The sequence below is a fragment of the Pithys albifrons genome, chromosome 2, assembly GCF_047495875.1.
Source record: "Pithys albifrons albifrons isolate INPA30051 chromosome 2, PitAlb_v1, whole genome shotgun sequence".
Classification (NCBI taxonomy): domain Eukaryota; kingdom Metazoa; phylum Chordata; class Aves; order Passeriformes; family Thamnophilidae; genus Pithys; species Pithys albifrons.
The window spans coordinates 37,510,001-37,535,798 of NC_092459.1; positions in this window are offsets into that span (position 1 = coordinate 37,510,001).

Consider the following 25,798-nt stretch of genomic DNA (forward strand, 5'->3'; position numbering starts at 1 on the left):
ACAATTGAAGACCTTAATATATAATTAATGTGTTTTCTAACTAAGTAGTAACCAAGTATGTTGTAGTGTTTCAATTAGGAGTATACAAGATAATTAACTATAATGTTCAATATTTCATCTGAACATACTAATTAACAAAATACAACTTCTCTAATTTAAAAATTATTCTTTGCTCAATTTCAGAATAGTTATACATTTTTAGGGGGACATTTTAGGTTTTTTTTCAAGACAGGACTCTTTTTTACAAGACGGGGACCTGTTAAGTTTGTCAATATAGATACAGTTTTTTGAGTCTAATTAAGTGCATACACATATAAAATACTATAGTAATTTTACTTTAAAAGCCACACTATTATCCTATCTTTTTTTTTAAAAAATAGTATTTCAAAGGTATTTACTTCTTTTATCAAGTTATATAATTTAGGTATATGCTCAATGTATTTAATTTCCTCTAACAAGAGGTAAAATAGTATTAAAGTCTCTGGATTTAAACTATCAATTCCAGTTGGATTTTAGCCTTTGAAGGAATGTTTCAAGTCTCAGCTGTAAACATTGTATGTCACAGGAGATGACACAGAGTGACAACATTTCAGCAGGAGCAGGGTGGAAGACACATTACAATATTTGGGTTTCTTTGAGAGGTGCTACTTGAAATTCATTGCTGACTTTTTTTTCCCCTCTTCTTTAGTGTTTTCAGTGAGGTATTCCAATAACCAAGAATGAGTTCAAGTCACACTTTGCATAAAGTCATACACAGAAAGGTAGGATGGATGGCACTGTTTGCAGTCACTGTTTGACTACGAAAATAAGCCTGGCATTTTCCAGTCATTGCATTCAAAGCTAACAAACATTTCCTGCAAGGCAATATAAGGCTGGTAAAGTCTAGAAATAGACTCTTTGGGTCACTGTGGTGATAGTATTGACTCCAAAACAGAGGCTAGAAGCACATTTTAACAACACTGAAAGAGAAGAGAAATAAATCAAAATTGGCATCTGAAGTAGGAATTGTATATAATATTTAGGCACTCCAATGAAAATCAGCTTGACTATTACACATCACATTTCCCTTATGTTCAAAGAAAGTCAACTGAAGTCCAAATTTTGTGATCTCTGCAATGTCTTAAACCCATGAATTTGAAACTTCTGTGCAAGAGTCCTCCAGAAGTCTAACCTGATGTTTTTAATCCTGAATGGAAAGAATGGAACAGAAAAGAATAAGAAATTGTTGAGTACTCAGCTTGTGAACTTCCGAAAACACAAAGTTTGAAGAGTTATGTGATCATCTATTGCTTGAATGGATCTCTGAAATAAAATGAAAAGGACTTCTTAAAAACAAAACATAGGCTAGCCCTCATTTATTCTGTAAAAGAGTTATGATTTGCTTATTTCTGTAAATACAATAGAGGCAGATTGTTTATCTGAGGAGTGTCATGCATTATTTCAAGGTGCAAAGTCTAACAATATTAATTATAGATGTCACTTTAAATTAATAATAGCACTAACAAAAGGTAAATAAACCAAGTATTTAATATACTTTTGTATTTCAACGGAGCATAATGCATGAGTACAGAGGTTACTGCATTTCATTGTTATTTAACATTTACTAAGTTTATATACATTATAATTGTTATGAAACTAATGCCATTACTTCATAGTTTTAGTGCAACCACAGCACCTATATTTAGAGGATAATTCAAGTGACAATTTGTTTGCACATTATGAATACTACAGCCCTCCTTTTATGTCATTGTAATTTACCATAGAAAAGCCTTCATGTGTAATAAGTATCCAAATGCATGTGGGATTTCTCTTCATATCTTATACATCTTATTTTCCAGTGCTTAATAAGTATCACACAACATAACCCAATATGCTTGGTTTCCTCTACAAGGTTCCCTTTAACTTTGCACTGCATGACTGGTTGGAATGTGCAAATTATAGCTTACAGCAGAGTATTCTGAGAGAATAATATTTGCCTTAGGAGCAATGTGGTCATATTGCATTTCCAAGGCAGATTGCAACATTGAACTACCTGCCCTGACAGAGTTCATTTGTCACCAGAAGTTATGCTGTGGTAGAGGTCAGAGGCACAGAAGTTCCCTGTTTTATAAAGAGGTGACACAATTCTTCTACTACACTTAAATGAAGTGCTGAAATTATTTTCTTGGGGTTTTCTGTTAACTCCAAGGATAATTAATATGTTCAACATCTAAAGATAGTAATTAATATTCATCTAATTACTTGAAGACATAAACCAAGGTTCAATTAATCAACTTGAAAAGTTCCACACTGATCTGTTCCTTAGCTGTCCCCTGCTTGATTTTGTGTCTTCCTGTCAAGTATCTCTTGTAAGCTCCTGTCAGAGACCTGTGATTGAGTCAAACAGATGGATGAGTGGCCCATCACCCTGCAAAGTTCGTAATAATTTAAGGATATGATTCCTTTCATATAAAGTCAATGACTAGATTTATGTGTCAAACTTCAGCTAATTGTCTAGGTTCCTTCTGTAGTGCCTAAAGTTAAGACACTCAGAAGACAAATTGCAAACTCCTAAAAGGCAACTCATCACCACTGCTTTTGATAACTGTTCTGGGATAGACAGAAACACCCTCTGTAAGAATGTCTCTTCATTGTCTACACAAAAAGTTAAGACAAGACATTTCATTTCTGGTGGCCAAATTTACATAAAAGCAATCTCACACTTAATCAATTACTAAATATAAATCTATCACTTGAAGAAGGAAGTACTTCACAGTAATGAATACAAATTCTCACAAGGACATTGGGTACAAACAAAACCCAGCTGGTGTGAGATCCTTCTCAGTTTTCACATATATGTAATTTGTATTACATACAAGTAGGTAATGTCTGTTTCCAGATGTTTAAATTACATTGGTTATCTGCAATGCAGGCAGGTACATGGTGAGACTTATTTAAAAAAAAATAGATTTAATCCTATTAAAAACTTCAGGAGAACTTACTTAAGTATTCAGTCTCATAAATATCCTAACAGTGGACCCTTAAATCAACAGAAATATTAGAAACTGATGAAGTAGCATGTTTTAAAATGGTCTGAGAGAATACTAATGCATCCTCATAGGTGTTCATGGGTCTTCAGATTCCCTACCATAATGGGAACAGTGAACATCTGGAAGACATTTACAAGGAGAATTTGGTGACTTTATCATTATCAATTCATTCAGCATGCATTGTGAAGTCACTAACAAATCTCTTTAGATTTCTTACGGATCTCACTTAACATTCAATTGTTCTTATGGATCTAGCTTGCAGTTCAATTGCAGTTCATTTGTTTAAATGGCACCAGCTTGTGCTCAGATTGTCTCTGGACAGTAAATCCATTTGCCACCTTTTGGTTACTCTACTAGTTTGCTTTTTTGTTTGTTTTGTTTTGTTTGGAGACTACTGGATTTTAAAGGTTTTCTTGTGTCTACTCCTTTTCTTAAACTGAGCAGTTCCAACAAAGACTCTAGTCTTTACACCAAAAACATTGTTAATGGAGATTTAACATGACCTTTTAAACGATGCCATGTAAAATCCTCTGGGTTTAGGCAATTCTTTCATAAAATTGGAAAAGGACAGGAAGGCAGGAGGTTAATTTCCAACTTAAGAGAAGCAACATGATTTTTTTCTTTGACACCGTTGCAGAAGTAATTATGAGTATATTTAACTCTTAGGAGTTTAGCACTTTCAACTGTTAGTCTCTCTGCAAGGTTCAAATTCACAAAAGAAAAAAAATCAATGAGTAACATTTTACAGGCTCCCCAAAATGTGTCATATACGACACATTTTATGTTGTCAGTAAGATCTTCTGTAGATTCAGATTTTTATTTCATATAAGATGCTCTTGAAGAAGAAAAAGAAATAACTTTTTCCCCACTGTCTGTATTTTGAGAACACAGATTTTTTTTTTTGCAATTCATCCTTTTTTTGTGTCCTACATTTTGTATATGTAGTTCACACTCTGCACATTCTTTTGTGTGTGAACAATCTACTTCTCTGATCTTAACTTTCCTGCAGGATGGTATATTATATGATCATAATTGTGTTTTATTGCCATATGGAAAAAATTGGGGATAAGATGGTGCAGGCAGAGAGGACAGGTGAGGTTCTTTTGTCTCTTTAAGCCTCCGCACCATTTCTAGTCTGCCCTCACTAAAAAATTATTAAGTTTTCAGAATAACCTAGTTTTCATCTCATTTTGTTATGTTATGTGAGTTGGGTTCCACCTGACACACTAACCACTAAGCAGCTAATCTTATAAGTCCCTTACTTTTGTGCTTACAAAACTGTAATTGCTTCTACCCTTATGCCCCCACACAGCCACCCCTCTGGTATTAGCATATAGCTACTCTCTTGCCCATTTCAGGGCATGTTCCAGATAACCTTACAGTTTCATATAAAACTCTTTTTAATAGAATGCGATTTTAAATCATGATCGAGTGTGTATTTATTTTTCATTTCAAGTAATTTAAAAATAAAACTTTTTCCACTACACTGAAGTAACCTGGGTGTCATAAATTGAAAAGCTTGACGTTCTGAAGAATATTAAGTACTTCATTATTCAGCAGCGCATGCAGTACTTTTGCAAAATACACCTAGTATCATGAAATCTTATATGTACCTATGGAGAATCTGCAGCAGACTGTCACTGAGATGATAAGACAGTTTAGCAGCAGCAACAAATCCTTCGAAAGTAAATTGGGTGTTTTAAATGCAGTCAGGTATTATTTCAGGAAAGATTTTATTTCTTTCTACTTCACTTCAGTATCAGCCATTCTGCTTAAATGGTTATGATTTGACTATGTATTGCTGCACATACACTAACAATATGTATATACTATGTGTGAACATACACTGATACACACTGAAATTGAAACAGTGTTTCATTTGTCTTTAAAATTGTCAGACTGAATGCTGGCATAACTGTTGTCTCAGGAAATAATTGTAGCAGCAACAGTTAAAAAAAAAAAAAGAAACAAAACAAAACAAAACAAAACAAAACAAAAGTGTGCAAAGTGTGTAAACCCCATCAATGGTTGTGAGTTCCTGCCACAAGAGGGAGTGAATCCCAAAGACAATGATCTTATGATCCTCCTTCAATAGCCCAGTTTCCAGGATTCAACATGAGGACAGAGAATCAAAGTATTCAAGCCGGTCATAACAGCACATGTTAGAGAAATGACATCTGAGATATTCTGGTCAGTACCACTGAGGGGTTTTTTTATGGTCATCAACACTTACAATTACATTAGAAATTAAATTAGGTAATGGCTTCTTTGTTATCAGCTTCCTGTACTCTAAGGACTCTGACAAGTTATTGCAACATTTGAAAATTATTCTCTACAGTGAATCATTCAACCACTAAATCAAAAAAATAAGTGGCTTGTCAGATTTTTAAAAGACCCTCTACAGTGAAGAGCAGATGGCAGCTATCCAATTATCTGCTCCCCTGGTTGCCTATCTGATCTATGAAATCAAATTAAACATCAATCTGCGGATTTAATGTTAATATTTCAATGCTAAAGATCTGGACCAAATTCACTGAAACAATGAAGAAAACTAAGTCCTCTGTGGTTTTCAGATGGAAGCTAGGAAATCTTCAGTGGTTAAAATCTATAATCAGTTATTCTTTTCTCTTAGAATTGAGTGTTATTAACCTGTATTCTCACTCTTCTGCTACATTCACAGCCACATTCACTCTACCCCATCTACATCAATAAGCAAGCAATGGAGCATACCAAAGAGAGTAGTCAACAGTTCCTCTTGTTTTGGTGCAAGCTGTTTTGAGTTTTCTTCTGGTATTGTTGTTGGCTTTGCTTTTGGTTTTGATTTTTCCTTACCTTAACATAGTCAGTCAAATGCAGTGATAGATATTGCAACAATGGAAACTGAGAACTGTAGCTGTCCTCTCACCATTCTCTCTCTCTTTTCTTTCTTTTTTTTTAATTTTCTCTCTTTTCCCTTCTTCCTCCCATTCTTCTTTATGTGTGTTCTACCAAAACCAGCTACTAAACATTTTCAGCAGCAACCACAGTCAAGGTGAAGTACTTAGGGGTGCTCTGTTTCAGCTTTCCAGAAACATAACAGAACAATACTTTTTTAGCAAATCCTCAAAGTACTTCTGTGTATGAATGTTATTAAGATATTCTTTTCCAGTATTATGCCATTTCTCTGCCATTCATGATAACAAAACTTGGTCTAGGTCTTAAAAACTTTTGAACTAGAAACATAAAATTTAGGAATGATTTGGTACTAGCAGCACAGTTCTGGGTCTTTCAATTCTTTTGTCTTAAAATAAAAAGTAGCATATGCCAGACATTGATATTACTTAGTCTGCCTCTGATTTAATTCTGTACCATTATTAAATTGTGAAAGGTGATTGTATAAGTTTTTTGTATAGTACTGGAATCCTTGCTATTGGCATTTTGTCCTGCTAATAACATAGAGTTCATGAACTTTTTAAAACCCTCATACCATGCTGCTTCTATCTGAGATCTGCTACCAAATACACACAGCTGAAGATTAATCATCTGAACTCTTATTTTAGAAAATATTAAGTTCAGTTTTACAGCTTGTTAGTCACACACATTAATGAAAGCACTTGTCAACATAATTTGTCATTAAGATAAAAATTTTAATCAAAGTAATTCAAACCTTTGCACAAGACCTAGTGTTTGCTGGCACAAAATGCCTACCTTCTGAAAGCAAAATTATTTATAAGATTCGTTTTAACAAATATATTTTTAGATTTTTGATTGTAAAAAATAATTTTGTTTTCTCTTTGAATGTGTTTTCCAATATGTAAACTAATTAAATCAGTTTTTTAAATTAAAACTTTAATTATTAAAAAAATGGAAAGACCAAATAGCATTACTTTGGAGGACAGTTGTTGAGCATTTATTTTCTTTCAGATTTGGACATTTGACCTCATTTAGGATTAGAGAAAAAAAATCTTGAGCATTTTTCCACAATGGGAAAGACATTTTGCCCAAATCTAATAATGTCATTTATGAAAAAGTTTTCCAAGGACATAATAATGATATAATGACTGGCATTGCTGAGAAAGAGGCAGAGAGAAGGTAGAAATGGATGTCTACTTCCCATGGATTCCATTTCTATGTTAGCCCAGCAACTATTGTATCTAATATATATATATATGTGGAGCTCAATTTACTGGGATGATGATCTCCATCAAAATGTTCTCTGAGAAGTAAAACAAGCAAATAAGTCTGACAAGTGCTATTTACAGAAATAGGTTTTCACAACCTCTTTGTGGAAGGTAGATTTGTGTTCTGCTTTGCACAGGTGTTGCCCAGAAGAAGATGCTTTCAATTGTGTTGTAACTATATGATTAATTTGATTTTAAACTTTGAGTTTCAAATGTGAGAAACCTTCATACCTACAAGTGAACCAGCTACACTGAGGTTTTTGTTTTGATTTATTTTATTTTGCTTATTCAAAAATATCTATTTTGCCATGGTGTTTATTTAGAAATTAAAATATTAAGCACTGCATGAGTGAAATAGCCAATGGCATGAAGACTCATTATTCAGCTCAATTATCACTTTTAACTGTGATGCCCATATGCTATGAAGAAGATCCATACTTAATCTGTTTCATTCCCCTGTTGCTTACCTATTGTCATCTGTTTTCTCTAAAGCCAGGTCTTTCTGCAATAATGGCATGGATTGTATGTATTTGGAAACGGAATATATTTTTGTGGATGACTTCATAATATACAGCATAAATGTAGCAGAACTGTTGAAATTTTACTGTGAATAAATCTGCTTTTCCTCTGTCCCAGGTTATATTCTTTGAAAGATATAGGTTTTCCTTATGATTTTAAGGAAAAAAAATCCATCATATTCTACTGCTAATGTTCTTATATGCTTCTGAGTTTTTAACCTGATGTCAAGCCATTTGGTTGTGAAACTCTTTAAGACAGACAGAACATCCAGAGGAGTAGACTACATCTTTCCTTCTTTTTCCAATATATTTGGTTACTGCAAATTGAAACTACTCCATGTCACCTCCTCTATTTAAGATTATTTTGAGTTCTAATTGATAGATTAGATAGTGGGATAGTCTCCCCTGATTTTTATTATGTGTCTTCTTACACTTCATGACCAATGAACTGGCAACCATATCACATAACTTTGAGTATGTGTTGTTACACTATTTGCCATCAGTGGGAAGCTGTGGCAAGCTTCCACATAGAGCTCATAAGCACAGAGCTTATGTCAAAAAAATGTGTAGTGCCTACAGCACCACAGTATAAAGTGTGCCCTACAATTCTCTGACTTCTTGATTTCTTATATTTTTCTTTCCCTGTATTACTCATGAGCACATAGACTTATAAATATATATCCATATTGTGGTATATTTAATTCTGCAACATTATATAAAAAGAGGGGAAAGTAATCATTATTTCTTAAATAATGGTTATTATGATAAATCTATTTTTCCCAAATAAAAATTTTTGTATATGGTCCATAATTATAGTAATATAAAAATCTCTCAGAATGATTTCATATCTTTTAAAACTGTTTTCATATTGGTCTGCATATTGCAATAAAAACATAATTCTCTAATGCTGTACCTCAGAATTTAAAAACAAAGCCAGGACCCTTCTGTAAAATTGCTTTAATTATACATAGATTTAGTAAATTTTGCCATAATTGCTCTGGGTTTAGGCTAACACATATCAAAAATTACTTTGCTTAATGTTAAGTGGACCCCTAATGTGCTTGCTCCTCTTCTTAATCAGAGTAACCACCAAAAATGTTACAGTACAGAGTTGAGACTCCTCCATGTGGAAGGTTACTGTTGTAGTTTGGGATTATTATGTAAATTCTCTCCCCTGCCACTTAACTGCCCAGGCCAGCGGTTAACAAAAGAAGTAGTTAACTGTGATCGCTGGGGTGGGGGCAGGTTTGTCTCTTTTGGTTTTTTTTGGATATTCTCCTCAGTCTTGGCTCGGTGGAACGGGGGAGTGGGGGCTCCAAGGAGGCAGGCTGCCCTGCTGGTTACTGCTGGGGTTTTCCCTGGCTGTCTTGCCGCTGCCTACTTCGGATTACTGTTTCCTGCCGTGCTGCTACCTGCCTTGGATTTGCTGCTGGTTGCTCGTACCTGTCTGCTTCTTGGACGGGGAACACAGGGGAAAGAGACTGAGTCCATCTGAAAGCCCACTGCTCGTCTGTTTCGCTGGAGAGGGACTGAAACTCACTCTGCAGCCAGCGGGCTGTGACAAGGACACTTAAGTATAACCTTTTCTCCCGGAGGAAAACCTGCTGGGTTTTGTTGTTGTTGTTTTTTTTTTTTCCTCTTATGGTGTTGGGGAAGTGGGTTGCACTAGTCTGTTTACATATATATATATATATATATAGCAGTTATCCTTCTTGTATTAAAATTCCTTTTCTTAAATTTGATAAAGAGTGGTGTGATTATTGTGGAGGAGGCCCCTCCCCTGCTTGTGGGTAAAACATTTTGGTTTTTCCCCTCAAACCGAGACATTTCTTGGCGCCCAACGTGTGGGGCTTGTAAACAAAGAAGGATAACTGCTATTTTGTGGCACCATATGGGTCTTGAGCTTAGAGTTCATCAGGACCATCCTGTATAATATATTGGCTTTTTGTTGGTACAAATTCATGCCAAAAGGAGCGGCAGGTTTAAGTCTTATCAACAAATCAATGAGCAAAACTCAAATAGCCGCAATTATTATTGAGTTCTTACTCTGGATTTATGGTGCCATGAATTCGATGCCTTTGGATGTCATGTGGGTGGTGCTCTCCAGGCTGTTTTCCTGCCGCAACCTAAGCTGCTACCTCTGGGGATTCAGTGATAATAGTACGGACCCTTGGGAAGGAACAAAGGGGAATCTCTTCTCCCAACCCTTTGTCCATTCCCCATTCAAGTCTGCTACAACAGCTTTTGAGATGTTTAAATTCTCCCTGGATGCCAGAGATATCTTGCTCTTTATGGTTTTTCTGCAGGGTTGTATCCCTGCAGCTTACAGAATGTTTGAAGGTAGGGCCAGGGTTTTTCCAGAATGCATTCAGAAACCTAGCCCAGTGAAGGGGGAAAAGCGAGAGAATAAAACCCCTGATGCCACAGTGAAGGGAGAAAAGGATGAGGCTAAACCAGGAGGACAGGCCAAGCCTATGGAAGTTGCCCCTATTCAGAAAAGGAAATATAAGACCAAATTAGACCATCCAGCAGACGATGAGGGGGCTGCTGCACCTCCACAGCAAGCAGACCCAGAGCCTGAGATTATCACTGAGTCATTGTCATTTGATAATCTCCGTAGTTTGCGGAAAGACATTGCTCGACACCCGGGTGAGCCCATCCTGACTTGGTTGATCCGAGTTTGGGACCTTATGGGTGAAACCTTACAACTGGATGGTGCTGAAGCCAGGTTTTTGGGGGCTCTGGCCCAGGACGTGGCTATTGAACAGGTGTTCGTGAGGGAATCAAAGCCCCTTTCACTCTGGGCACGACTTCTAACGAGTGTAAGAGAGAAGTTTGTTTATAGAGAAATCCTGCAGGAACATCATATTAGGAAGACTTGGAAGACGATGGAAGAAGGAATTTTACGTCTGAGGGAGATGGCAATGATGGACGTGCTTTTTGGAAGAGGTGGGCAAGCCAATAATGACCCTGACAAGGTCAGATGCACACCACATATGTGGTGGGACCTTTCACGCTCGGGGCCAGCTGAATACACCGATTTCCTGGCATCCATGTATAGGGAAGAGAACCATGAAACAGTGGGCGCAGTAGCAAATAAGCTCCGGATATATGAAAGCATGACCCACAGCCCAATGCAGGCCCGTATTTCTGCTGTAGAGACATTGGTTGAGAGTCTCAAGACGCTGCCTGCAGAGGTAAAAGCGATCAGAGAGGAAATTAGGGAAAGTCTCCAAGTGGCACCAGTGCGAATGAGAACCTCTGAAGTCAGAGCCAGACGCCCCCCAGCCAGAGGAAGTGGACAGACCTCACGAACTGAGATGTGGTACTTCCTGGCCAAACATGGAGAAGACATGGGACGGTGGGATGGGAAACCTACCCGTGCCCTTGCAGCCCGAGTACAAGAACTGAAGGAGAATGGAAGAAGGTCAGTGAGAGTAAGTGCAGTCCCAGTTTCCCACGGGCAAGAATCTGACCCACAGGAGGGCACCTCCCAGGTGTACTCATCGAGAAAAGGTTCTGACCGCTATGACCAGGATCAGTGTTAGAGGGGCCCTGCCTCTAGCCAGGTAGAGGCACGGGACAACCGTGTCTATTGGACTGTGTGGATTCGATGGCCTGGTACATCAGACCCACAAAAGTATAAGGCTTTGGTTGATACTGGCGCTCAATGCACATTAATGCCATCAGGACATGTGGGCTCAGAAACTATTTCTATTTCTGGGGTGACAGGGGGATCTCAAGAGTTGACTGTGCTAGAAGCTGAAGTGAGCTTGACAGGGAGAGATTGGCAGAAACACCCCATTGTGACTGGTCCAGCCGCCCCATGTATCCTGGGCATTGACTACCTCAGGAATGGATATTTTAAGGACCCAAAGGGGCATAGATGGGCTTTTGGAATAGCCACTGTACAGACAGAAGGGATTGAACAATTGAACTCATTGCCAGGTCTCTCAGAAAGTCCTTCTGCTGTTGGACTGTTGAAAGTTGAGGAACAGCAAGTGCCAATTGCCACCACGACAGTGCACCGTCGGCAATACCGAACGAACCGTGATGCTGTGATCCCCATCCATAAGATGATCCGTGAACTGGAGAGCCAAGGGGTGGTCAGCAAAACCCACTCACCCTTCAACAGCCCCATCTGGCCTGTGCATAAGTCTGATGGAGAATGGAGATTGACTGTGGACTATCGTGGCTTGAATGAAGTTACCCCACCGCTGAGTGCCGCTGTGCCGGACATGCTGGAGCTCCAGTATGAACTGGAGTCCAGGGCAGCAAAGTGGTATGCCACTATTGACATTGCTAATGCGTTCTTCTCCATTCCTCTGGCACCAGAGTGCAGGCCACAGTTTGCTTTCACCTGGAGGGGCGTGCAGTACACCTGGAACCGACTACCCCAGGGGTGGAAACACAGTCCCACCATCTGTCATGGACTGATCCAGACTGCACTGGAGAAGGGTGAGGCTCCAGAACACCTGCAATACATTGATGACATCATTGTGTGGGGGGACACAGCAGAAGAGGTTTTTCAGAAAGGAGAGAAAGTCATCCAGATCCTTTTGGGAGCTGGCTTTGCCATCAAACGGAGTAAGGTTAAGGGACCAGCCCAAGAGATCCAGTTCCTGGGAGTGAAGTGGCAGGATGGACGCCGTCAGATTCCAACAGAAGTCATCAATAAGATCACAGCAATGTCTCCACCTACCAGCAAAAAGGAAACACAAGCCTTCCTGGGTGCCATAGGGTTCTGGAGGATGCATATCCCAGCATACAGTCAGATCGTAAGCCCTCTCTACTTGGTAACCCGTAAGAAGAATGATTTCCACTGGGGCCCTGAGCAGCAACAAGCCTTTGACCAGATCAAGCATGAGATTGCTCAGGCTGTAGCCCTTGGACCAGTCAGGACAGGACCAGACGTACAGAACATGCTCTACTCCGCCGCCGGGAATAATGGCCTGTCTTGGAGCCTTTGGCAGAAGGTGCCTGGTGAGACTCGAGGCCGACCACTTGGATTCTGGAGCCGAGGCTACAGAGGATCTGAAGCCAACTATACCCCCACAGAGAAAGAGATCCTAGCCGCCTATGAAGGAGTCCAAGCCGCCTCAGAGGTGATTGGCACAGAAGCACAGCTGTTTCTGGCACCTCGACTACCAGTGCTGAAGTGGATGTTGTCAGGACAGGCTGCCTCTACACATCACGCCACTGATGCTACCTGGAGCAAGTGGATTGCCCTGATTACGCAGCGCGCCCGTATAGGAAAATCAAATCGCCCTGGGATCCTGGAAATCATCACAAACTGGCCTGAAGGTGAAAATTTTGGTCTAGCAGATGAAGAGGAAGAGCAGGTGACACGTGCGGAAGAAGCTCCACCATACAATCAATTGCCAAAAGAGGAAATACGCTACGCCCTCTTCACCGATGGCTCCTGTCGCATTGTAGGGACTAATCGCAAATGGAAAGCAGCTGTATGGAGTCCCACACGACAAGTTGCAGAAGCTACTGAAGGAGAAGGTGGGTCGAGTCAGTTTGCAGAGCTTAAAGCCGTGCAGTTGGCCCTGGACATTGCTGAACGAGAGAAATGGCCAAAGCTTTACCTCTACACCGACTCATGGATGGTGGCCAATGCTCTCTGGGGATGGTTAGACCGATGGAAGAAAACCAATTGGAAACGCAGAGGGAAACCCATCTGGGCTGCCGATATATGGCAAGATATTGCCACCCGAGTAGAGAAGCTGATTGTGAGAGTCCGCCACGTAGACGCACACGTGCCCAAAAATCGGGCCAATGAGGAACATCTCAACAACCAACAGGCAGACCGAGCTGCGCAAGTGAAAGTATCACAGACACATCTGGACTGGCAGCACAAGGGAGAGCTGTTCTTGGCTCGATGGGCCCATGATGCCTCGGGCCATCAGGGCAGAGATGCCACTTATAAATGGGCACGAGACCGAGGGGTGGATTTAACCATGGACATTATCTCTCAGGTTATCCACGACTGTGAGACATGTGCTGCCATTAAGCAGGCTAAGAGAGTGAAGCCCCTGTGGTATGGTGGACGCTGGGATAAGTATAAGTACGGGGAGGCCTGGCAGGTTGACTACATCACACTGCCACAGACCCGCCAAGGCAAGCGCTATGTGCTCACCATGGTGGAAGCAACCACAGGGTGGCTGGAGACACACCCAGTGCCTCACGCCACTGCTCGGAACACCATCCTAGGCCTGGAAAAACAAGTGCTGTGGCGACATGGCACCCCAGAACGAATTGAGTCAGATAATGGAACTCATTTCAAAAACAGCTTAGTTGCTACCTGGGCGAGAGAACATGGCATTGAGTGGGTGTATCATATCCCCTACCATGCACCAGCTGCCGGGAAAGTTGAGCGGTGTAATGGACTGTTGAAAACCACTTTGAAGGCGTTGGGTGGAGGGACTTTCAAACACTGGGATCAACACTTAGCAAAGGCTACATGGCTAGTCAACACTAGAGGCTCTGTCAATCGAGCCGGCCCTGCCCAATCAGAACCCCTTCACACTGTAGATGGAGACAAAGTCCCTGTAATACACCTGAGAGGTATGCTAGGGAAAACAGTCTGGATCAACCCTGCCTCAGGCAAAGGCAAACCCATTCGTGGGGTTGTCTTTGCTCAAGGATCTGGTTCCACCTGGTGGGTGATGCAGGAAGATGGAGAGACACGATGTGTACCTCAAGGGGAACTTATCTCTGGGTAAACGACTCATATTACTGTATTTGTAAACACTTAATTATTTGAAAGAAAATTTAAGTTTAATGTAGAGTATCGGCATGGAAGAGAATTTAGGGGTGGATAATGTTGTAGTTTGGGATTATTATGTAAATTCTCTCCCCTGCCACTTAACTGCCCAGGCCAGCGGTTAACAAAAGAAGTAGTTAACTGTGATCGCTGGGGTGGGGGCAGGTTTGTCTCTTTTGGTTTTTTTTGGATATTCTCCTCAGTCTTGGCTCGGTGGAACGGGGGAGTGGGGGCTCCAAGGAGGCAGGCTGCCCTGCTGGTTACTGCTGGGGTTTTCCCTGGCTGTCTTGCCGCTGCCTACTTCGGATTACTGTTTCCTGCCGTGCTGCTACCTGCCTTGGATTTGCTGCTGGTTGCTCGTACCTGTCTGCTTCTTGGACGGGGAACACAGGGGAAAGAGACTGAGTCCATCTGAAAGCCCACTGCTCGTCTGTTTCGCTGGAGAGGGACTGAAACTCACTCTGCAGCCAGCGGGCTGTGACAAGGACACTTAAGTATAACCTTTTCTCCCGGAGGAAAACCTGCTGGGTTTTGTTGTTGTTGTTTTTTTTTTTTCCTCTTATGGTGTTGGGGAAGTGGGTTGCACTAGTCTGTTTACATATATATATATATATATATATAGCAGTTATCCTTCTTGTATTAAAATTCCTTTTCTTAAATTTGATAAAGAGTGGTGTGATTATTGAGGAGGAGGCCCCTCCCCTGCTTGTGGGTAAAACATTTTGGTTTTTTTCCCCTCAAACCGAGACAGTTACTATTTTAATTGTACAGTATAAACCAGGATATTATTTTCTGACATTATTTTTCATTTGAAAAACTACAAAATAATAATTAAACATTATAGTTTATGTGAATTTTTGGAATCTTAGATTGCATTATAAGAAAAAAGTGTATCTGTATATACTTAGACTGCAAGAGATTCAAACAAATTTGGAACACTAATTTTTATTATTTATCATTATAACAGGAGAACATTTTCACATTCTAACAGATGACTTGGATAAGGATATGTCAAATTAAAATTTAAATTAAGGTTTTATGTAGTCTCTGTTAAAGACAAAGCTTTCAAGGGATTTCAGAGGGGCTTAGACTGCATTCTTGATGTCCATTTGGACATCGAAATCTCTTATACAGACAGTCATATTAAGATCCATGAGAGAGATTTTTCAGAACTGAATTTTGACATAATAATAGTGTATCATATTTTCACATTTGCATAAAGTGGCATATATATATATACACACACGCATACATACATACACATATATATACATATATATATTATGTGTGTATATATATTTATATGTACACAGAGTTAAATGCTTATGTGTGCTACATGATGTAGTAACAATGTGTTATTAGGATGCATTTGACTTAACCAAAGTGATGACGTATGAGCACTACTTATGGATTCATAAGTATAAGCATTATCAGAACAGTCTTTTAAGTCAGGCCATAGATTTCATAGGTGTCAAACAAGAGTTATCAACCCTTTATTTCAGAATTACGTACAGCACTGGAAAAGGTTATTTAATTTCATGATGAGAAAATCTACATCTTATACATTTAAAAATGTCCCAAGACCAATCCACAAACAAACAAACAAAAACAAACAAACAAACAAAACAAAAACAACACCCAAACCATGAACAAAACCAATCATGGGATCTTATTTTCCTTTTCAGTATGATAATCCTAAACAATAAATGAGAAAGGAAACTTGTTCTCCCCATAGATACTGTTGAACATTCTGAATTACCTCACAGACTTATTTGTAAAAAGTAAAGTAGGTATTTTGTCTCATTGTAATGTGTTTTATTCACATTTCAAATTGTATTTGTGTATAATTCTGTTGAGCTCTTTCCAACTTTTCCGGAACGTATTTAAAATACAGCTTATCTCAAGTGGGTATCAATAAAATATTTTTGACATTTCTTTTTCCTTTATGTTGATGTTTTATTTCTATTTCCCACTGCTGAAAAAAAACATCTATTTCAGTATAATGAGTACAGTTTTGCAGCTTTTGAAAGGAAAAATTATAAACAATATAAAAATAACTTCCTTTTAATAAGTAAGTTGATTGTCAAAGGCAGAAAACTTTTAGAATACACATACAGTGGAAGAATATCTTATTCCTCTCTAGAAGAAGCTTTCAAGTTGTAATCAAGCTTCTTTTATTTTAGTCAGACACCATGTACTGTGCCTTTTACCTAAAACTCAATGTTCAACCCCTAGACTTTAGGCAACTCCACATTTCTGGGTTGAGACTTCTAACATTCCACTCCACTGAGCAGCTGCAATCATCCATCATGAAAAATAATAAAGGGAAGACAGGACAGGGCTCTAAAACACAGGAGGCAATCAAAGGTACATGATATATGAAATTTACCATAAGAGACTTTAGTATGCACCATGCATGTCAACACCATACATATGTTCAGCACAATAGTTATATTCAGATGCATATGTAGTCTCTGAGATTTAGAATATTTTACAAACACAGAGTTGAATTTTTATCTCCTAATTGTCCTATTCATATATAACTCAGAGTATATAACAAAAGTATGACTAATTTTCTCAAGCTTTATACAAACAAAGAAGCAAATAGTAAAGAGAAATGGGGGTTTTTGATACAGACAGAGGCTGCCAAGTCTGATGTGAAGTATCTGAATCTGTCATTCCTGTCATTCAGATTGCTGTTGGGGAATCTGAGCAGAGTGGATGTGAAGAACTGATAAGAAATAGGAGACTCTGAATTATTTTGATTTATTTGTCATTTTTGGAATGCAAATTACTGTACCACCTTCTAGAAGCACAGATAGGACTTCATGTCACAAAGCACTTCCTGAATAAGCTTTTCGAGTCAGCACTAATGACTTCAGTGAATTGCATGTCCTAAGTAAATTAATGGCTACAATTCATACTTGCTGGATTCTGATGTCACATTATATATCGTTCCTAAAAAAAAAAAAAAGAAAGCTAATGTGAAACTCTGAAATGGCAGTGCTAAGTTTTTAATCAGTTCCATTTCCTTCTCTCCTATAAACTCTCAAAATTTTTTATTTAAAATATCATTGGACAGAGAGATGACATTTTTCAGGAAGCCTATTTAATTCTGAGTCTTCTAAACTGAGTGTAGAGCTATATGAAAAACAATATATAATATGGTAATGTTAAAGTTTAATTCAGACCAAACAAAAAAAAATGGCTGATGAAATCAACATTGTTTATGATTATCTGATTTCCCCATATTTTCTGACATTTTGTTTTTGAACTATTTAAAGAATACAAATTACAGAGAAATAGTAGTCCATATATCAACTAGATGATTTGTGCCTAAATAGCATCATTAATGATGGGATATCAGCAAAAGCCACTATGATTTGAGAATAATCATGCCTGCTGCTCATAGACCCATCAAAAAGCCAATAAAACCATAAAAACTCTGTATTGCTAAAACAGAAATTACCTAAAACTTTAAAGTGAAATTAAGAAATCTAACTAAGACAGTTAATGAAGGAACCACCTTCTAGCAAAACCATAGATCAACCATGACCCAGGGTCAATAACATGTCTTTCTTTTCAAAAACAAACCCCAACCCTAATGTAATGTAGGTTTCTATTTGGCCACCACAGTAGTTTTCTTGGGCTTTAGAATCTATGTGGCATATGTAAATCCCAGGCTCATGATCTGTGAAGATAAAAGTATGTTCTTCAGGGTCCTCAGTACACCAGCAGTGTCATTCTGCACAAAACCCAAATATTCAGTGCTCTTCAGGAGTTATTTATCTTCAAGAATCATAAAATTTGGGAATAGGAATAAATTTTTGTCCACATCTGGATGACAGAAGTGCTTTATAAGGTGCTTTTTAAGCATAGTAAAAAAAAAATCACACTGTACATTCCTCAACCATTTTTCATCAACCACTTTGCTGGTTGATGCCTGGCTAGTGCCAGCCTCTGGCAATTACTACTTCAGGCACCTGAGGACTGAAGTACTTGGTTTAGCTCAAGTCATATCACCCCAAAAAGGAGTGTGTGGGTGAATGTTAACAAATTTTGACAAACTAGAGATTAATACAGAAGATTTATTGGATTTCTACAGCCTTAAATACTCTGATGTATAAAACATAAACTTGTACCAGGTGGCTTGTGTAGTTGCCCATATGAGTAAACTGACTTACGAGTTAAGTACTAACATAGCTGGCACTCCACACATTCATTAGATAAAAACCTTTGTCTACCTGAAATCACTGTCAAAGTCCCTGCTGAACTCAGTAAACTCTTAAAAAAGTTTCTTAAAAAAGCAAGAACCACCCTGAGAGTTCTCTGGATGAATACTGAGTAGTGACAGTCCAAGCTGAAGTCTCTTCTTAGAAGGAGCACTCAGAGCACTGCAGGACTAAGTCTTTCACATAGGATTCAGTGAACAACATCCTCATTCACAAGAGAAGTTTGAGAACCGTGTGAAAAAATTCCTAGTATAAATTGAAATCAGTGGGCCCTTTGATTTCCAAAGAATGGAGAAAGTAAAAATGAAAAGAAATTCCCTTGTGGTTTTGCATGACTTACCTGTGATCTAAAGTAGTTTTTGACGCTAAACTCTGTTTTTCATTAGCAATCTGTGTAGAGTGCAGAGGTAGATGATGATCAGAGTTCAAATGTTCCCAATATAATTCTGTCTCAGTGTTTCCTACAAGATTCTTACCAGTAACCCAACTATTATCAGTATGATTGATATGGTTCTTTCCAAATGGGCCAATGGTTAATGAGTAGGAGGGTATTTTGTGGTTAAAAGAAAATTCAGGACCAAGCAGTTTCTTTTTCACTTTATTGTCCCCCTCCAAAAAACATACAGAATGTTTTTCTCCCCTCAGTATAGCAGTTGCTGAGACTTTCTGCATTCCCCTTCTGGGAAATCTGCTAACTTTGAGTAGGGACTAATATCTGACAAGCAACAACTTCCGGGATCACATAAAGAATAAACCATTTCGAGATGGTAACAACCACCAGGCCAGATCTTCTGCCAAGGCATGTATCATATGTAATAGTTACTTAGGACAACAACTGCCATCACTACTAATACCCCTTCCTTCTTCTTCCACTTGGTTTTTATGCTGATCATGATGCCATATGTTATGGAATGTCCCTTTGACCACTTGGAGTCAGCTGTCCTAGATGTGTTCCTTCTCAAGTCCTTTGCATCCCCAGCTTCCTCGCTGGTGGGGTGGAATGAGAGGCAGAAAAGTCCTTAATTCTGTGCAAATGCTGCATCCCTGTGTTATCAGTAGTGTTTCCAGCACAAATTGAAAACATAGCCCATACCAGCTGCTATGAAGAAAATTAACTCTATCCCAGCCAAAACCAGTACATCTTGACACAAGGTGAATGGAATCCAAGAAACTTACTTTTAATTAATGGGGCTACAGGAGGTTATTACTTTGAACTCCTCTGATAAATGAACCAGAGGAAGGCTTGAAAAAAGCTATGATTCTGACCCTCACATTCAGATCTTTAAATTGAAGAGGTAAATCATCCAGATAATGAATTTTTAAATAGTGCAAAGAGTGAATTGCACATGTTCTTGCTCAGTTTTTTTGGCAATAGGAGTTGATATAATTCAAAACATTTGAAGACATGTACAGAAAAGTATGGAGAATAACCATGAAAATGAACAGCTCAAAGTTCTTTTGAGACAGAAATGAGTCAAAAATGAGGACATATTTTGACAGTGCAAACTGAAAGTCAGTGCACTCACCTCAGACTGATGCACATTTGCACTGAAGAGCATCAAGGAGATGAAAACCCAGAACTGGAGATCCCTGCAGTAACCCCTCACAGATGCCCTTTCCCAGTTAGTGGGGGCACAGACTTGTCATGTTAAATCTATCATCTGCTCTGTAAGAACCCCTCTGAGTTGTTTGGTCTCCCTTTACTTTCAGCAAGGAGTGGCTTCTAATCTTCTACTGAGGAAAAAAAAAACCACAAGAAAAGCAGCAAAGCTGCCAGGTTAAAGAATACATATAGCTCAGAACAAAGCGATGCCTCTTAACATTTCTCCAGTGCTTATTTTTAAAGAAGGCATAGTTTAAATTTTATAAAAATGGAAATGTTTATTTCTTTTTTATAGAGGTCACAAATATACATTATCAAAATACATAGCACATTTTTCTTGTACATGCCTTTAGCTGCATGTTAACTATATTCAGTGGGTTTACATGTGTGTTTAGCTAAAAAAAAAATCCAATTTCCAATAGTAACTACTGAGAAAGGGAAGGGACTACAAACTAGTGTTAGTTCCTGAAGAACTTTGCAGAATCTGAACTATCAGTTATCCATTTTAGCTACTTGCACAGGGCTTGGTAAAATCTTCTAGTCTATTTATTTTACAATCACTTTCTTAAATAATATTTGCCTTTAAGATGGGTATGGAGTGGAATGACATATCTCATTGGCATTTTGTCTTAATGAAGGTGTGTTTCAGTTCTCTTCAGACTGGCCTCTCCTTCCAAAACACCTACACACATATTCACACACTTATTCTGAAAGAGGAAATTCACCTAAATACACAAGTTGCATTTTATCTCATTAAAGAGTAAGTGAGACCAGAATATTCACAAGAGGAAATAAAACTCAATTTACATTTTAAAGATATTATTATCCTTGTGTTTGTTGCAATTTTAGGTTAAAATTTTGACCACCAATTGTGACATTCAGGACACTGAAAAGCAGAGCATCCTTCCCATGGAAATTACAGACACAAAACCAGCTAAGGTTTGGCTGAGTTGTCTACACATAAACACTTGGTGTAATTTGAAGCAACTGGATGTGGACACCTAAATTTAGGTGGCTTGAACTTGAGTTAACTTTTATATTTGTACATGTCTACAAGTATGACAGATGCTTATTGTATATGCTTAGGCTGTGATTCAATTGTCTGTGATGACTACACACAGGCATATAGTGTCATTTGAGATATCTCAGGGTATCTGAGACATCTGCAGAGAAGGGACAGATATGACATAAAAGCTGTGGGAGACTAGAGACCTTCTGGAATAGTAATTGCAGGTATCCCAAATTTCACTGGTTGCCTGTGTGTAAACAACTGGACTAACTCTGCTGCTTCCTCGAGTCTCTCTCTGATGAACAGTTGATGACTTAGGGTAAGCTTTACCTCAAGCATACAATGCATTCAATACCCAAGTCATTTACTTAATCTGATTTAGCCAATTAGATACTCCCCACAAGATCTCAAATTATGCTAGGCCTGTGAACTCAATGAATGGTGTCACTAGTCATAAAAAGTTTTAGATGCAAATGTCTACATGTGTCCAGTCCAAAGTTTTGCTCTGGTCACAGAGAAAGATAGCTGAGTCAGACAGAAATATTGGATCTTAACTGAAATTTTCCAGACTCTAAAAGTGGGTGAACTTCAGGTTTTGATTCAGGTTTGCTGTCAGTTTGATATCTTTTGTTTTAAAAATCAGTGTAGGTGGATGGAGGTGTTTGCACAGAGAAGCGGGAACCAGAGGAGAATAGCACAGCAAACACAGGGCACATCTGCACTAAGTAATATCCTGATAATGTAGCACCCACTGGCAATCTCTCAGCTCTTTGTTATTGGGTGGATGCACCAACTTGCTCAAAGACAGCACAGAGATCTTTGCACAACACTCCACTGTGTGAGGCAGATGTGCTTCTTGGGGAATATTTTGAGCAGATACAAATAGCTTTTCACAAATAGCTTTTCATATGGCTGATGAAATCTGTACCCAAGGAATTTTGTGCTTTAATGTTTAACATTTTAAAACAAAGAAAAGGTAGGATAAACATTCTATCTATGCTTTCTATTCTTTTGTTTGTTTGTTTGTTTTCCTGCATTGTGAGGTGAAGATGACAGACAACTCAAGAAGGTTTTTTTTGAGAAGACATGCATATATTAACCTAGAAATCATCCCTGCAAATCAACTTTAGAATTGGAAATCTGAATGTTTGATATATCATTACCTTGTCATGTGTCATGTGAAAAGGAGGGACAGAAATGCAAAGAAGTCTTGTCCTATCTGTATTAATACAAAGTCATTAGCTATAAGCGCCCTGAGAATATTGAAGTCATACGAACCCAATACTGCCCACCTGACACTGGACAGAACACATATTGGACAAGTCACCAACACTCTTATGAGGACCACACTTTAGCCAAGGGGAACTTTATTTATCAAGATATTAGCTATAAGCATGCCCTGAACATCAAAGCTTTATATAATCCAGATCAGCCTGTCTGCGTCTCACTTAAGAGACAACGCTGGACAGCACATGGCCTGGAAAGGTCTTTGACACTCTGTTTATGAGACCACACTTAATAGCAAGAAAATAACTTTCTCTGTATCAGCTCCCAAAATAACTTTTGTTAATACAAGTATGTGGCAATGCCAATATGGGTTGCTTAGTCGATGATAACATTTAGCTGCATGATTGTATTTAATTGATGACAAAAAACTTTATAAGAAACCAGCACAAAGCACACTCTACAGGCAACTCCAGCAGTATACCCCCCTCCCCCCGCAACAAAACTAACGGTGAACAACAAAACAAAACTACAAGTAGAAGGCAAAGAAAAACATAGTAAAAATTGGATGCTCACCCCTGCAATGTCTGATGGGGTGAGGGGAGACAGGATAGCTCGTTGGTTGTCCTCACAGAGATGGTGGAAATTTTTCTCCCCAATTTTTGTTCATGTCCAATCTCTTTTCATACCCTTTTTCCTTAGGTAGGTTGAGTGACTATAGTAAAAAATTGTTTTTATTTTGGGGGTGACACACAGATGCCTGAGAGCTGACTCCTTGAGTCTCCACAGGTTTGTGGCAGAGAAGGGTCATGTCATTTCCATAACACTCCATTCTTCGGTAATCTCATCAATATGACTTGAGCACTTTCAAGGAGCCACTGGAGTCACTTTGTCCCCTGACAATGATTCCTGGGAACACCCCTCCATGGGCTGAGATGTTCCCCTTAAACCATCTAGAGGTTATCAGTGCTATCACTCCACACCATATATCATATAATTTGTCTGTTATTGTTTTTACTATTGTGTGCATTATTGAAGAAAAACTTCCAATGGAGTTTATTAAATGTATTGAAGCATCTATTCCTTTGTAAATATATACACGTCTTTGAAATGGGTAACTGAATTTTCACACTTGAAAACTGAATTTTAGGCACCAAATAAAAAGTAAGTGCATGTTTCAAAGGCACTAGCTACCATAAACTTACAGTAGGTTGAAATTGAATTGATATTTTATATATTTGGCTCAGAATGTTATTTTCTTTTTGACAACTTCAATTATTACAAACTTTTATATTGGAACTATATGGAAACATACTTATTCAAAATCAGTGTTTACTATCAGAACGTATCAATGTGTTAAAACCAAGAAAGGCCATATGTATTCTGAAGCCATTGCTGAAATTTCTTGCACAAAGACTAATGCTGATGGTTGAAATTACTTATTCATTAGATAAAACACTTTCTTACCCACAGTAATTTATTATGGTATTAGTTCTGCCAGCAGTGCTACAAAATCAGAACGTAACATTGAGAAAATACTTGCTGAATTATGTATGTGGAGTTATTTCAATTGACTTTATGCTACTCTGCTAATTTCAGTTATACTATTTAGGGAAAACAAGTAGCACGATGACAGAAATCCTCTTTCTTTTTGTGTTAAGAAGTAGAATTTTTGACACAGACATGGTGGCAATTTGTCTGATTTAAACAAGGAAAATCAACAAGACAACTCTTGACAAAAAGAATTCCTGGTCAATTACTGTGGGAGAAGGGGAAAAGATCAGTTACCTGGAAAGTAAGTGTTAAGAAAAAAATAACTAATCCACTCAATTCTGGTAAGAAAAAGAATATTCAGGTGAATTTCATGTGAACAAAATATGTCATCAGTTGACTGGCCTTTGTTTTTCTTTCCCTTTCTACTAAGCAGTGCCCCTTCCTTAATAAAGGATGACAATGTTTTAGATTTCAAAAAGAAAAATATAAAGTCCCCATGTAATAACCTTTTTAACCATTGGCACAGGCAACACTTGTACTGCTAATGAATCTCAAAAGTGGAAAAGTATTCCCAGTAGTCAAATGAGTACCAGTGATTCTCTAACATATGCCAAGAGACTTGAGGTTAACTGAGGGTGTTACGAAGCATTAATAACACAAACTAATGCAAAATTAGGCATGTGAAGTTAAATAAGGAAGAGTTTGTTTCATGCTGCTTCTTTCCTTCCATCAAGTTTTGGGTTTGCCCTCATTTTCTGAAACAGTTCCTAAAGGTGGTCTTCTGACCATCCCTTATAGAATCCGCTACAAAATACTGATGATAACATTTGGTACAAAATGTGATAAAATTCCTGTCAAATTATTTAATAAATGCAAAATAATTATCTGAAAGATGTGTTGAATCTGAGCCATGACTTTAAGTTTTACTGAATCCGGGTTTTACCAGGCCTTATCTTCTTCTCAGCCAGAAAATTTATGTTGCAGGTGTAGACTGTGGTTCAGTTGGCTTCTCCTTTCATTTAATTTTGTAGGAGGTCTCTTAATTTATTAATAAATTGGTGTTTACATAGTATCTTCCAGTGATAAAGCCACATTTTTATCCATGAGAACAAAACACAGCAATTTAACTCGAAACATGACTTTTTCATTTTGATCTGTGACTCAGGAAAAAATTTTGATATTTCATCGTCTCAATCCTATTCCATCTGTACAAGACTGTTAGTGGCTTTGTGGTGTACACAAAACAATGTTTCATTATCAATTAGGCATTTAAATTACTTTAACACAAAGATGCTCATCTAATCTTAGTTGTTACAAATTTTTTCTCAACATGATGTGACTTTTCTCATGATGTTTTGGATCTATCAGTTTATTAATACTAATTCCCTGCTACGCTGCATTACACTAGCCTGAACAATTAGCCTTGTCTCAAGTTTCCCTGGAAATACCTAAAAATGTATTAAAGTATGTAAATTATCTAATCTTATATATTCTGATTACTAGAATTACTACAATATCATATCTTTAGTACTTATGGATACTTGAAAAATACAGTGGTGCTAATCTCTTTACCTTTTTATAACTTCTTTGTTCTATTCCACTTTTCCAAACTGCAAAAAAAAAAATTGTAATAAAATTCAGTTCCATTTTCAAGGATTATCTATATGAGCCAGGATTTGCATTAAATAGTAAATATTACCCTTAGTAATTTTGGCAAGTCATAATAACTTTCACAATTTTACCTATTATTGTCAATTTTT